At 32.2% G+C, this 15,263-nt stretch overlaps 1 long non-coding RNA gene across 2 annotated transcripts in view; it reads left to right on the top strand.

Moving 5' to 3' along the window:
• The window catches only part of LOC144004973 (uncharacterized), a 74,429-nt gene extending 65,461 nt beyond the window's left edge, over window positions 1-8,968 (top strand). For both annotated transcript variants that reach the window (XR_013279477.1, XR_013279476.1), the window contains exon 4: window positions 8,724-8,968. This is a non-coding gene — a long non-coding RNA (uncharacterized LOC144004973). The remainder of the gene's footprint in view (window positions 1-8,723) is intronic.
• Window positions 8,969-15,263: the final 6,295 nt, after the last annotated feature.

The raw sequence follows: 15,263 nt of genomic DNA, 5'->3' as shown, positions 1-15,263 counted from the left end.
GGCTTTTTTTTCTGACAAAAAACGACCATGTATAGTAAGGCTTTTTTTTCCGACAAAAAAATGACCATGTATAGTAAGGCTTTTTTTTTCGACAAAAAAACGACCATGTATAGTAAGGCTTTTTTTTTCGACAAAAAAACGACCATGTATAGTAAGGCTTTTTTTTCCGACAAAAAAACGACCATGTATAGTAAGGCTTTTTTTTCCGACAAAAAAACGACCATGTATAGTAAGGCTTTTTTTTTCCGACAAAAAAACGAACATGTATAGTAAGGCTTTTTTTTCTCGACAAAAAAACGACCATGTATAGTAAGGCTTTTTTTTCGGACAAAAAAACGACCATGTATAGTAAGGCTTTTTTTTCCAACAAAAAAACGACCATGTATAGTAAGGCTTTTTTTTCCGACAAAAAAAACGACCATGTATAGTAAGGCTTTTTTTTCTGACAAAAAAACGACCATGTATAGTAAGGCTTTTTTTTCTCGACAAAAAAACGACCATGTATAGTAAGGCTTTTTTTTCCGACAAAAAAACGACCATGTATAGTAAGGCTTTTTTTTTCGACAAAAAAACGACCATGTATAGTAAGGCTTTTTTTTCCGACAAAAAACGACCATGTATAGTAAGGCTTTTTTTTCCGACAAAAAAACGAACATGTATAGTAAGGCTTTTTTTTCTCGACAAAAAAACAACCATGTATAGTAAGGCTTTTTTTTCCGACAAAAAAACGACCATGTATAGTAAGGCTTTTTTTTCCGACAAAAAAACGACCATGTATAGTAAGGCTTTTTTTTTCCGACAAAAAAACGACCATGTATAGTAAGGCTTTTTTTTCCGACAAAAAAACGACCATGTATAGTAAGGCTTTTTTTTTCCGACAAAAAAACGACCATGTATAGTAAGGCTTTTTTTTCCGACAAAAAAACGACCATGTATAGTAAGGCTTTTTTTTTCGACAAAAAAACGACCATGTATAGTAAGGCTTTTTTTTCCGACAAAAAAACGACCATGTATAGTAAGGCTTTTTTTCCGACAAAAAAACGACCATGTGTAGTAAGGCTTTTTTTTCCGACAAAAAAACGACCATGTATAGTAAGGCTTTTTTTTCAGACAAAAAAACGACCATGTATAGTAAGGCTTTTTTTTCTCGACAAAAAAACGACCATGTATAGTAAGGCTTTTTTTTCTCGACAAAAAAACGACCATGTATAGTAAGGCTTTTTTTTCCGACAAAAAAACGACCATGTATAGTAAGGCTTTTTTTTCCGACAAAAAAACGACCATCTATAGTAAGGCTTTTTTTTCCGACAAAAAAAACGACCATGTATAGTAAGGCTTTTTTTTCTCGACAAAAAAACGACCATGTATAGTAAGGCTTTTTTTTCCGACAAAAAAACGACCATGTATAGTAAGGCTTTTTTTTCTGACAAAAAAACGACCATGTATAGTAAGGCTTTTTTTTTCGACAAAAAAACGACCATGTATAGTAAGGCTTTTTTTTCCGACAAAAAAACGACCATGTATAGTAAGGCTTTTTTTTCTGACAAAAAAACGACCATGTATAATAAGGCTTTTTTTTCTGACAAAAAAATGACCATGTATAGTAAGGCTTTTTTTTCCGACAAAAAAACGGCCATGTATTGTAAGGCTTTTTTTTTCGACAAAAAAACAACCATGTATAGTAAGGCTTTTTTTTCCGACAAAAAAACGACCATGTATAGTAAGGCTTTTTTTTCCGACAAAAAAACGACCATGTATAGTAAGGCTTTTTTTTTCGACAAAAAAACGACCATGTATAGTAAGGCTTTTTTTTTCGACAAAAAAACGCCCATGTATAGTAAGGCTTTTTTTTCTGACAAAAAAACGACCATGTATAGTAAGGCTTTTTTTTCCGACAAAAAAACGACCATGTATAGTAAGGCTTTTTTTTCTGACAAAAAAACGACCATGTATAATAAGGCTTTTTTTTCTGACAAAAAACGACCATGTATAGTAAGGCTTTTTTTTCCGACAAAAAAACGACCATGTATAGTAAGGCTTTTTTTTCCGACAAAAAAACGGCCATGTATTGTAAGGCTTTTTTTTTCGACAAAAAAACAACCATGTATAGTAAGGCTTTTTTTTCCGACAAAAAAACGACCATGTATAGTAAGGCTTTTTTTTCCGACAAAAAAACGACCATGTATAGTAAGGCTTTTTTTTTCGACAAAAAAACGACCATGTATAGTAAGGCTTTTTTTTTCGACAAAAAAACGCCCATGTATAGTAAGGCTTTTTTTTCTGACAAAAAAACGACCATGTATAGTAAGGCTTTTTTTTCCGACAAAAAAACGACCATGTATAGTAAGGCTTTTTTTTCCGACAAAAAAACGACCATGTATAGTAAGGCTTTTTTTTTCGACAAAAAAACGACCATGTATAGTAAGGCTTTTTTTTCCGACAAAAAAACGACCATGTATAGTAAGGCTTTTTTTTCTGACAAAAAAACGACCATGTATAATAAGGCTTTTTTTTCTGACAAAAAAACGACCATGTATAGTAAGGCTTTTTTTTCTGACAAAAAACGACCATGTATAGTAAGGCTTTTTTTTCCGACAAAAAAACGACCATGTATAGTAAGGCTTTTTTTTCTGACAAAAAACGACCATGTATAGTAAGGCTTTTTTTTCTCGACAAAAAAACGACCATGTATAGTAAGGCTTTTTTTTCCGACAAAAAAACGACCATGTATAGTAAGGCTTTTTTTTCTGACAAAAAAACGACCATGTATAGTAAGGCTTTTTTTTTCGACAAAAAAACGACCATGTATAGTAAGGCTTTTTTTTCCGTCAAAAAAACGACCATGTATAGTAAGGCTTTTTTTTCTGACAAAAAAACGACCATGTATAATAAGGCTTTTTTTTCTGACAAAAAAACGACCATGTATAGTAAGGCTTTTTTTTCTGACAAAAAACGACCATGTATAGTAAGGCTTTTTTTTCCGACAAAAAAACGACCATGTATAGTAAGGCTTTTCTTTCCGACAAAAAAACGACCATGTATAGTAAGGCTTTTTTTTTCGACAAAAAAACAACCATGTATAGTAAGGCTTTTTTTTCCGACAAAAAAACGACCATGTATAGTAAGGCTTTTTTTTTCGACAAAAAAACGACCATGTATAGTAAGGCTTTTTTTTTCCGACAAAAAAACGACCATGTATAGTAAGGCTTTTTTTTTCGACAAAAAAACGACCATGTATAGTAAGGCTTTTTTTTCCGACAAAAAAACGACCATGTATAGTAAGGCTTTTTTTTCTGACAAAAAAACGACCATGTATAGTAAGGCTTTTTTTTCCGACAAAAAAACGACCATGTATAGTAAGGCTTTTTTTTTCCGACAAAAAAACGACCATGTATAGTAAGGCTTTTTTTTTCGACAAAAAAACGACCATGTATAGTAAGGCTTTTTTTTTCGACAAAAAAACGACCATGTATAGTAAGGCTTTTTTTTCCGACAAAAAAACGACCATGTATAGTAAGGCTTTTTTTTTCGACAAAAAAACGACCATGTATAGTAAGGCTTTTTTTTCCGTCAAAAAAACGACCATGTATAGTAAGGCTTTTTTTTCTGACAAAAAAACGACCATGTATAATAAGGCTTTTTTTTCTGACAAAAAAACGACCATGTATAGTAAGGCTTTTTTTTCTGACAAAAAACGACCATGTATAGTAAGGCTTTTTTTTCCGACAAAAAAACGACCATGTATAGTAAGGCTTTTCTTTCCGACAAAAAAACGACCATGTATAGTAAGGCTTTTTTTTTCGACAAAAAAACAACCATGTATAGTAAGGCTTTTTTTTCCGACAAAAAAACGACCATGTATAGTAAGGCTTTTTTTTTCGACAAAAAAACGACCATGTATAGTAAGGCTTTTTTTTTCCGACAAAAAAACGACCATGTATAGTAAGGCTTTTTTTTTCGACAAAAAAACGACCATGTATAGTAAGGCTTTTTTTTCCGACAAAAAAACGACCATGTATAGTAAGGCTTTTTTTTCTGACAAAAAAACGACCATGTATAGTAAGGCTTTTTTTTCCGACAAAAAAACGACCATGTATAGTAAGGCTTTTTTTTTCCGACAAAAAAACGACCATGTATAGTAAGGCTTTTTTTTTCGACAAAAAAACGACCATGTATAGTAAGGCTTTTTTTTTCGACAAAAAAACGACCATGTATAGTAAGGCTTTTTTTTCCGACAAAAAAACGACCATGTATAGTAAGGCTTTTTTTTTCGACAAAAAAACGACCATGTAGAGTAAGGCTTTTTTTTCCGACAAAAAAACGACCATGTATAGTAAGGCTTTTTTTTCTGACAAAAAAACGACCATGTATAATAAGGCTTTTTTTTCTGACAAAAAAACGACCATGTATAATAAGGCTTTTTTTTCTGACAAAAAAACGACCATGTATAGTAAGGCTTTTTTTTCTGACAAAAAACGACCATGTATAGTAAGGCTTTTTTTTCCGACAAAAAAACGACCATGTATAGTAAGGCTTTTTTTTCCGACAAAAAAACGACCATGTATAGTAAGGCTTTTTTTTCGACAAAAAAACGACCATGTATAGTAAGGCTTTTTTTTCCGACAAAAAAACGACCATGTATAGTAAGGCTTTTTTTTTCCGACAAAAAAACGACCATGTATAGTAAGGCTTTTTTTTTCCGACAAAAAAACGACCATGTATAGTAAGGCTTTTTTTTCGACAAAAAAACGACCATGTATAGTAAGGCTTTTTTTTCCGACAAAAAAACGACCATGTATAGTAAGGCTTTTTTTTTGGGACAAAAAAACAACCATGTATAGTAAGGCTTTTTTTTCTGACAAAAAAACGACCATGTATAGTAAGGTTTTTTTTTCTCGACAAAAAAACAACCATGTATATAGTAAGGCTTTTTTTAAAAAAAAAAACGACCATGTATAGTAAGGCTTTTTTTCCGACAAAAAAACGACCATGTATAGTAAGGCTTTTTTTTCCGACAAAAAAACGACCATGTATAGTAAGGCTTTTTTTTCTGACAAAAAACGACCATGTATAGTAAGGCTTTTTTTTCCGACAAAAAAACGACCATGTATAGTAAGGCTTTTTTTTCCGACAAAAAAACGGCCATGTATAGTAAGGCTTTTTTTTCCGACAAAAAAACGACCATGTATAGTAAGGCTTTTTTTTTCCGACAAAAAAACGACCATGTATAGTAAGGCTTTTTTTTTCGACAAAAAAACGACCATGTATAGTAAGGCTTTTTTTTCTGACAAAAAAACGACCATGTATAATAAGGCTTTTTTTTCTGACAAAAAAACGACCATGTATAGTAAGGCTTTTTTTTCTGACAAAAAACGACCATGTATAGTAAGGCTTTTTTTTTCCGACAAAAAAACGACCATGTATAGTAAGGCTTTTTTTTCCGACAAAAAAACGACCATGTATAGTAAGGCTTTTTTTTCGACAAAAAAACAACCATGTATAGTAAGGCTTTTTTTTCCGACAAAAAAACGACCATGTATAGTAAGGCTTTTTTTTCCGACAAAAAAACGACCATGTATAGTAAGGCTTTTTTTTTCGACAAAAAAACGACCATGTATAGTAAGGCTTTTTTTTTCGACAAAAAAACGACCATGTATAGTAAGGCTTTTTTTTCCGACAAAAAAACGACCATGTATAGTAAGGCTTTTTTTTCCGACAAAAAAACGACCATGTATAGTAAGGCTTTTTTTTCCGACAAAAAAACGACCATGTATAGTAAGGCTTTTTTTTCCGACAAAAAAACGACCATGTATAGTAAGGCTTTTTTTTCCGACAAAAAAACGACCATGTATAGTAAGGCTTTTTTTTTCGACAAAAAACGACCATGTATAGTAAGGCTTTTTTTTCTGACAAAAAAACGACCATGTATAATAAGGCTTTTTTTTCTGACAAAAAAACGACCATGTATAGTAAGGCTTTTTTTTCTGACAAAAAACGACCATGTATAGTAAGGCTTTTTTTTCCGACAAAAAAACGACCATGTATAGTAAGGCTTTTTTTTCCGACAAAAAAACGACCATGTATAGTAAGGCTTTTTTTTCTGACAAAAAAACGACCATGTATAATAAGGCTTTTTTTTCTGACAAAAAAACGACCATGTATAGTAAGGCTTTTTTTTCTGACAAAAAACGACCATGTATAGTAAGGCTTTTTTTTCCGACAAAAAAACGACCATGTATAGTAAGGCTTTTTTTTCCGACAAAAAAACGACCATGTATAGTAAGGCTTTTTTTTCGACAAAAAAACAACCATGTATAGTAAGGCTTTTTTTTCCGACAAAAAAACGTCCATGTATAGTAAGGCTTTTTTTTCCGACAAAAAAACGACCATGTATAGTAAGGCTTTTTTAAAAAAAAAAAAAACGACCATGTATAGTAAGGCTTTTTTTTCCGACAAAAAAACGACCATGTATAGTAAGGCTTTTTTTTCCGACAAAAAAACGACCATGTATAGTAAGGCTTTTTTTTCCGACAAAAAAACGACCATGTATAGTAAGGCTTTTTTTTCCGACAAAAAAACGACAATGTATAGTAAGGCTTTTTTTTCCGACAAAAAAACGACCATGTATAGTAAGGCTTTTTTTTCCGACAAAAAAACGACCATGTATAGTAAGGCTTTTTTTTCCGACAAAAAAAACGACCATGTATAGTAAGGCTTTTTTTTCCGACAAAAAAACAACCATGTATAGTAAGGCTTTTTTTTCCGACAAAAAAAACGACCATGTATAGTAAGGCTTTTTTTTCAGACAAAAAAACAACCATGTATAGTAAGGCTTTTTTTTCCGACAAAAAAACGACCATGTATAGTAAGGCTTTTTTTTCTCGACAAAAAAACGACCATGTATAGTAAGGCTTTTTTTTCCGACAAAAAAACGACCATGTATAGTAAGGCTTTTTTTTCCGACAAAAAAACGACCATGTATAGTAAGGCTTTTTTTTCCGACAAAAAAACGACCATGTATAGTAAGGCTTTTTTTTTCTACAAAAAAACGACCATGTATAGTAAGGCTTTTTTTTTCGACAAAAAAACGACCATGTATAGTAAGGCTTTTTTTTTTCGACAAAAAAACGACCATCTATAGTAAGGCTTTTTTTTCCGACAAAAAAACGACCATGTATAGTAAGGCTTTTTTTTTCCGACAAAAAAACGACCATGTATAGTAAGGCTTTTTTTTCCGACAAAAAAACGACCATGTATAGTAAGGCTTTTTTTTTGCGACAAAAAAACGACCATGTATAGTAAGGCTTTTTTTTCTGACAAAAAAACGACCATGTATAGTAAGGCTTTTTTTTCTCGACAAAAAAACAACCATGTATAGTAAGGCTTTTTTTTTTCAAAAAAAAAAACGACCATGTATAGTAAGGCTTTTTTTTCCGACAAAAAAACGACCATGTATAGTAAGGCTTTTTTTTCCGACAAAAAAACGACCATGTATAGTAAGGCTTTTTTTTTCGACAAAAAAACGACCATGTATAGTAAGGCTTTTTTTTCCGACAAAAAAACGACCATGTATAGTAAGGCTTTTTTTTTCGACAAAAAAACGACCATGTATAGTAAGGCTTTTTTTTCCGACAAAAAAACGACCATGTATAGTAAGGCTTTTTTTTCCGACAAAAAAAACGACCATGTATAGTAAGGCTTTTTTTTCCGACAAAAAAACAACCATGTATAGTAAGGCTTTTTTTTCCGACAAAAAAACGACCATGTATAGTAAGGCTTTTTTTTCCGACAAAAAAACGACCATGTATAGTAAGGCTTTTTTTTCCGACAAAAAAACGACCATGTATAGTAAGGCTTTTTTTTTCAGACAAAAAAACGACCATGTATAGTAAGGTTTTTTTTTCTCGACAATAAAACGACCATGTATAGTAAGGCTTTTTTTTCTCGACAAAAAAACGACCATGTATAGTAAGGCTTTTTTTTCCGACAAAAAAACGACCATGTATAGTAAGGCTTTTTTTTTCGACAAAAAAACGACCATGTATAGTAAGGCTTTTTTTTTCGACAAAAAAACGACCATGTATAGTAAGGCTTTTTTTTTCGACAAAAAAACGACCATCTATAGTAAGGCTTTTTTTTCCGACAAAAAAACAACCATGTATAGTAAGGCTTTTTTTTCCGACAAAAAAACGACCATGTATAGTAAGGCTTTTTTTTCCGACAAAAAAAACGACCATGTATAGTAAGGCTTTTTTTCCCGACAAAAAAACGACCATGTATAGTAAGGCTTTTTTTTCTGACAAAAAGACGACCATGTATAGTAAGGCTTTTTTTTCTCGACAAAAAAACGACCATGTATAGTAAGGCTTTTTTTTCCGACAAAAAAACGACCATGTATAGTAAGGCTTTTTTTTCCCTTCAAAACGACCATGTATAGTTAGCCGTTTTTTTCCCTTCAAAACGACCATGCATAGTGAGGCGTTTAAAAAAAAAAAAAAAAAAAAAAAAGTATAGTGTTGGAAATATGGCATATTACTTACATTTTTACAAGAGTAATACAAAATTTGGTCCCAAAAAGTTAATGATTGATCACTTGCAAAACATTCTACCGCTGATCAAGGTTAGTCCTTGACAGTTTATTGCAGAATTAAATGTCAACTGCCACTGTTTATTCAACATGTATTTAAGGCACATGGAGCGGTTTCTGCTATTCTGTTTGGCAGGTGCGGAAAACGGTCGGAGTATTAAACCAATCCGTGGACTCGATGGCAGAACACCCTGGCATTACTGGACCTTCTGAGGAGTCAGCTTGACTTTGTCATCACGACCAGATCAACGGGCTCCCACAAGCAGACGGCATAAAAAGACATCGAGAATCGAAGAACGACGCTGGACTCTTCTGAGAATTGTCCTGAATTGTGTTCTTGATGAAATCCTTTGGTGAAACAAAACAAAATGTTCAACTGTTTTGAGTCTTTATTCCGTCTCCTTTTTTGAATCAAACAAACACACAGGAAATGATTTTTATTAAGGCATTTAAATAAGAACGACCATGTATAGTAAGGCTTTTTTTTCTGACAAAAAAACGACCGTGTATAGTAAGGCTTTTTTTTATTTTAACCATAAAACGACCATGTATAGTAAGGCTTTTTTTTCGACAAAAAAACGACCATGTATAGTAAGGCTTTTTTTTTCGACAAAAAAACGACCATGTATAGTAAGGCTTTTTTTTTCGACAAAAAAACGACCATCTATAGTAAGGCTTTTTTTTCCGACAAAAAAACGACCATGTATAGTAAGGCTTTTTTTTTCCGACAAAAAAACGACCATGTATAGTAAGGCTTTTTTTTCCGACAAAAAAACGACCATGTATAGTAAGGCTTTTTTTTCCGACAAAAAAACGACCATGTATAGTAAGGCTTTTTTTTCGACAAAAAAACGACCATGTATAGTAAGGCTTTTTTTTTCGACAAAAAAACGACCATGTATAGTAAGGCTTTTTTTTTCGACAAAAAAACGACCATCTATAGTAAGGCTTTTTTTTCCGACAAAAAAACGACCATGTATAGTAAGGCTTTTTTTTTGCGACAAAAAAACGACCATGTATAGTAAGGCTTTTTTTTCCGACAAAAAAACGACCATGTATAGTAAGGCTTTTTTTTCCGACAATAAAAACGACCATGTATAGTAAGGCTTTTTTTTCCGACAAAAAAACAACCATGTATAGTAAGGCTTTTTTTTTCGACAAAAAAACGACCATGTATAGTAAGGCTTTTTTTCCCGACCAAAAAACGACCATGTATAGTAAGGCTTTTTTTTCCGACAAAAAAACGACCATGTATAGTAAGGCTTTTTTTTCTCGACAAAAAAACGACCATGTATAGTAAGGCTTTTTTTTCCGACAAAAAAACAACCATGTATAGTAAGGCTTTTTTTTCCGACAAAAAAACGACCATGTATAGTAAGGCTTTTTTTTTCGACAAAAAAACGACCATGTATAGTAAGGCTTTTTTTCCCGACCAAAAAACGACCATGTATAGTAAGGCTTTTTTTTTCCGGCAAAAAAACGACCATGTATAGTAAGGCTTTTTTTTTCGACAAAAAAACGACCATGTATAGTAAGGCTTTTTTTTTCCGGCAAAAAAACGACCATGTATAGTAAGGCTTTTTTTTTCGACAAAAAAACGACCATGTATAGTAAGGCTTTTTTTTCCGACAAAAAAACGACCATGTATAGTAAGGCTTTTTTTTCAGACAAAAAAACGACCATGTATAGTAAGGCTTTTTTTTCTCGACAAAAAAACGACCATGTATAGTAAGGCTTTTTTTTCTCGACAAAAAAACGACCATGTATAGTAAGGCTTTTTTTTCTCGACAAAAAAACGACCATGTATAGTAAGGCTTTTTTTTCCGACAAAAAAACGACCATGTATAGTAAGGCTTTTTTTTCCGACAAAAAAACGACCATGCATAGTAAGGCTTTTTTTTCCGACAAAAAAACGACCATGTATAGTAAGGCTTTTTTTTCTCGACAAAAAAAACAACCATGTATAGTAAGGCTTTTTTTAAAAAAAAAAAACGACCATGTATAGTAAGGCTTTTTTTTCCGACAAAAAAACGACCATGTATAGTAAGGCTTTTTTTTCCGACAAAAAAACGACCATGTATAGTAAGGCTTTTTTTTCCGACAAAAAAACGACCATGTATAGTAAGGCTTTTTTTTCTGACAAAAAAACGACCATGTATAATAAGGCTTTTTTTTCTGACAAAAAAACGACCATGTATAGTAAGGCTTTTTTTTCTGACAAAAAACGACCATGTATAGTAAGGCTTTTTTTTCCGACAAAAAAACGACCATGTATAGTAAGGCTTTTTTTTCTGACAAAAAAACGACCATGTATAATAAGGCTTTTTTTTCTGACAAAAAAACGACCATGTATAGTAAGGCTTTTTTTTCTGACAAAAAACGACCATGTATAGTAAGGCTTTTTTTTCCGACAAAAAAACGACCATGTATAGTAAGGCTTTTTTTTCCGACAAAAAAACGACCATGTATAGTAAGGCTTTTTTTTCCGACAAAAAAACAACCATGTATAGTAAGGCTTTTTTTTTCGACAAAAAAACGACCATGTATAGTAAGGCTTTTTTTCCCGACCAAAAAACGACCATGTATAGTAAGGCTTTTTTTTCCGACAAAAAAACGACCATGTATAGTAAGGCTTTTTTTTCTCGACAAAAAAACGACCATGTATAGTAAGGCTTTTTTTTCCGACAAAAAAACAACCATGTATAGTAAGGCTTTTTTTTCCGACAAAAAAACGACCATGTATAGTAAGGCTTTTTTTTTCGACAAAAAAACGACCATGTATAGTAAGGCTTTTTTTCCCGACCAAAAAACGACCATGTATAGTAAGGCTTTTTTTTTCCGGCAAAAAAACGACCATGTATAGTAAGGCTTTTTTTTTCGACAAAAAAACGACCATGTATAGTAAGGCTTTTTTTTCCGACAAAAAAACGACCATGTATAGTAAGGCTTTTTTTTCAGACAAAAAAACGACCATGTATAGTAAGGCTTTTTTTTCTCGACAAAAAAACGACCATGTATAGTAAGGCTTTTTTTTCTCGACAAAAAAACGACCATGTATAGTAAGGCTTTTTTTTCTCGACAAAAAAACGACCATGTATAGTAAGGCTTTTTTTTCCGACAAAAAAACGACCATGTATAGTAAGGCTTTTTTTTCCGACAAAAAAACGACCATGCATAGTAAGGCTTTTTTTTCCGACAAAAAAACGACCATGTATAGTAAGGTTTTTTTTTCTCGACAAAAAAAAACAACCATGTATAGTAAGGCTTTTTTTTTAAAAAAAAAAACGACCATGTATAGTAAGGCTTTTTTTTCCGACAAAAAAACGACCATGTATAGTAAGGCTTTTTTTTCCGACAAAAAAACGACCATGTATAGTAAGGCTTTTTTTTCCGACAAAAAAACGACCATGTATAGTAAGGCTTTTTTTTCTGACAAAAAAACGACCATGTATAATAAGGCTTTTTTTTCTGACAAAAAAACGACCATGTATAGTAAGGCTTTTTTTTCTGACAAAAAACGACCATGTATAGTAAGGCTTTTTTTTCCGACAAAAAAACGACCATGTATAGTAAGGCTTTTTTTTCTGACAAAAAAACGACCATGTATAATAAGGCTTTTTTTTCTGACAAAAAAACGACCATGTATAGTAAGGCTTTTTTTTCTGACAAAAAACGACCATGTATAGTAAGGCTTTTTTTTCCGACAAAAAAACGACCATGTATAGTAAGGCTTTTTTTTCCGACAAAAAAACGACCATGTATAGTAAGGCTTTTTTTTCCGACAAAAAAACGACCATGTATAGTAAGGCTTTTTTTTCTGACAAAAAAACGACCATGTATAATAAGGCTTTTTTTTCTGACAAAAAAACGACCATGTATAGTAAGGCTTTTTTTTCTGACAAAAAACGACCATGTATAGTAAGGCTTTTTTTTCCGACAAAAAAACGACCATGTATAGTAAGGCTTTTTTTTCCGACAAAAAAACGACCATGTATAGTAAGGCTTTTTTTTCCGACAAAAAAACGACCATGTATAGTAAGGTTTTTTTTTTCCGACAAAAAAACGACCATGTATAGTAAGGCTTTTTTTTCGACAAAAAAACGACCATGTATAGTAAGGCTTTTTTTTCCGACAAAAAAACGACCATGTATAGTAAGGCTTTTTTTTCTGACAAAAAAACGACCATGTATAATAAGGCTTTTTTTTCTGACAAAAAAACGACCATGTATAGTAAGGCTTTTTTTTCTGACAAAAAACGACCATGTATAGTAAGGCTTTTTTTTCCGACAAAAAAACGACCATGTATAGTAAGGCTTTTTTTTCCGACAAAAAAACGACCATGTATAGTAAGGCTTTTTTTTCGACAAAAAAACAACCATGTATAGTAAGGCTTTTTTTTCCGACAAAAAAACGTCCATGTATAGTAAGGCTTTTTTTTCCGACAAAAAAACGACCATGTATAGTAAGGCTTTTTTTTTCAAAAAAAAAACGACCATGTATAGTAAGGCTTTTTTTTCCGACAAAAAAACGACCATGTATAGTAAGGCTTTTTTTTCCGACAAAAAAACGACCATGTATAGTAAGGCTTTTTTTTCCGACAAAAAAACGACCATGTATAGTAAGGCTTTTTTTTCCGACAAAAAAACGACAATGTATAGTAAGGCTTTTTTTTCCGACAAAAAAACGACCATGTATAGTAAGGCTTTTTTTTCCGACAAAAAAACGACCATGTATAGTAAGGCTTTTTTTTCCGACAAAAAAAACGACCATGTATAGTAAGGCTTTTTTTTCCGACAAAAAAACAACCATGTATAGTAAGGCTTTTTTTTCCGACAAAAAAACGACCATGTATAGTAAGGCTTTTTTTTCCGACAAAAAAACGACCATGTATAGTAAGGCTTTTTTTTCTGACAAAAAAACGACCATGTATAATAAGGCTTTTTTTTCTGACAAAAAAACGACCATGTATAGTAAGGCTTTTTTTTCTGACAAAAAACGACCATGTATAGTAAGGCTTTTTTTTCCGACAAAAAAACGACCATGTATAGTAAGGCTTTTTTTTCCGACAAAAAAACGACCATGTATAGTAAGGCTTTTTTTTCCGACAAAAAAACGACCATGTATAGTAAGGCTTTTTTTTCTGACAAAAAAACGACCATGTATAATAAGGCTTTTTTTTCTGACAAAAAAACGACCATGTATAGTAAGGCTTTTTTTTCTGACAAAAAACGACCATGTATAGTAAGGCTTTTTTTTCCGACAAAAAAACGACCATGTATAGTAAGGCTTTTTTTTCCGACAAAAAAACGACCATGTATAGTAAGGCTTTTTTTTCCGACAAAAAAACGACCATGTATAGTAAGGTTTTTTTTTTCCGACAAAAAAACGACCATGTATAGTAAGGCTTTTTTTTTCGACAAAAAAACGACCATGTATAGTAAGGCTTTTTTTTCCGACAAAAAAACGACCATGTATAGTAAGGCTTTTTTTTCTGACAAAAAAACGACCATGTATAATAAGGCTTTTTTTTCTGACAAAAAAACGACCATGTATAGTAAGGCTTTTTTTTCTGACAAAAAACGACCATGTATAGTAAGGCTTTTTTTTCCGACAAAAAAACGACCATGTATAGTAAGGCTTTTTTTTCCGACAAAAAAACGACCATGTATAGTAAGGCTTTTTTTTCGACAAAAAAACAACCATGTATAGTAAGGCTTTTTTTTCCGACAAAAAAACGTCCATGTATAGTAAGGCTTTTTTTTCCGACAAAAAAACGACCATGTATAGTAAGGCTTTTTTTTTCAAAAAAAAAACGACCATGTATAGTAAGGCTTTTTTTTCCGACAAAAAAACGACCATGTATAGTAAGGCTTTTTTTTCCGACAAAAAAACGACCATGTATCGTAAGGCTTTTTTTTCCGACAAAAAAACGACCATGTATAGTAAGGCTTTTTTTTCCGACAAAAAAACGACAATGTATAGTAAGGCTTTTTTTTCCGACAAAAAAACGACCATGTATAGTAAGGCTTTTTTTTCCGACAAAAAAACGACCATGTATAGTAAGGCTTTTTTTTCCGACAAAAAAAACGACCATGTATAGTAAGGCTTTTTTTTCCGACAAAAAAACAACCATGTATAGTAAGGCTTTTTTTTCCGACAAAAAAACGACCATGTATAGTAAGGCTTTTTTTTCTCGACAAAAAAACGACCATGTATAGTAAGGCTTTTTTTTCCGACAAAAAAACGACCATGTATAGTAAGGCTTTTTTTTCCGACAAAAAAACGACCATGTATAGTAAGGCTTTTTTTTCTGACAAAAAAACGACCATGTATAATAAGGCTTTTTTTTCTGACAAAAAAACGACCATGTATAGTAAGGCTTTTTTTTCTGACAAAAAACGACCATGTATAGTAAGGCTTTTTTTTCCGACAAAAAAACGACCATGTATAGTAAGGCTTTTTTTTCTGACAAAAAAACGACCATGTATAATAAGGCTTTTTTTTCTGACAAAAAAACGACCATGTATAGTAAGGCTTTTTTTTCTGACAAAAAACGACCATGTATAGTAAGGCTTTTTTTTCCGACAAAAAAACGACCATGTATAGTAAGGCTTTTTTTTCCGACAAAAAAACGACCATGTATAGTAAGGCTTTTTTTTCCGACAAAAAAACGACC

This window comes from Festucalex cinctus, chromosome 17, assembly GCF_051991245.1.
Source record: "Festucalex cinctus isolate MCC-2025b chromosome 17, RoL_Fcin_1.0, whole genome shotgun sequence".
In the NCBI taxonomy this organism is placed as follows: domain Eukaryota; kingdom Metazoa; phylum Chordata; class Actinopteri; order Syngnathiformes; family Syngnathidae; genus Festucalex; species Festucalex cinctus.
This window is presented reverse-complemented; position numbering and strand designations above follow the sequence as displayed.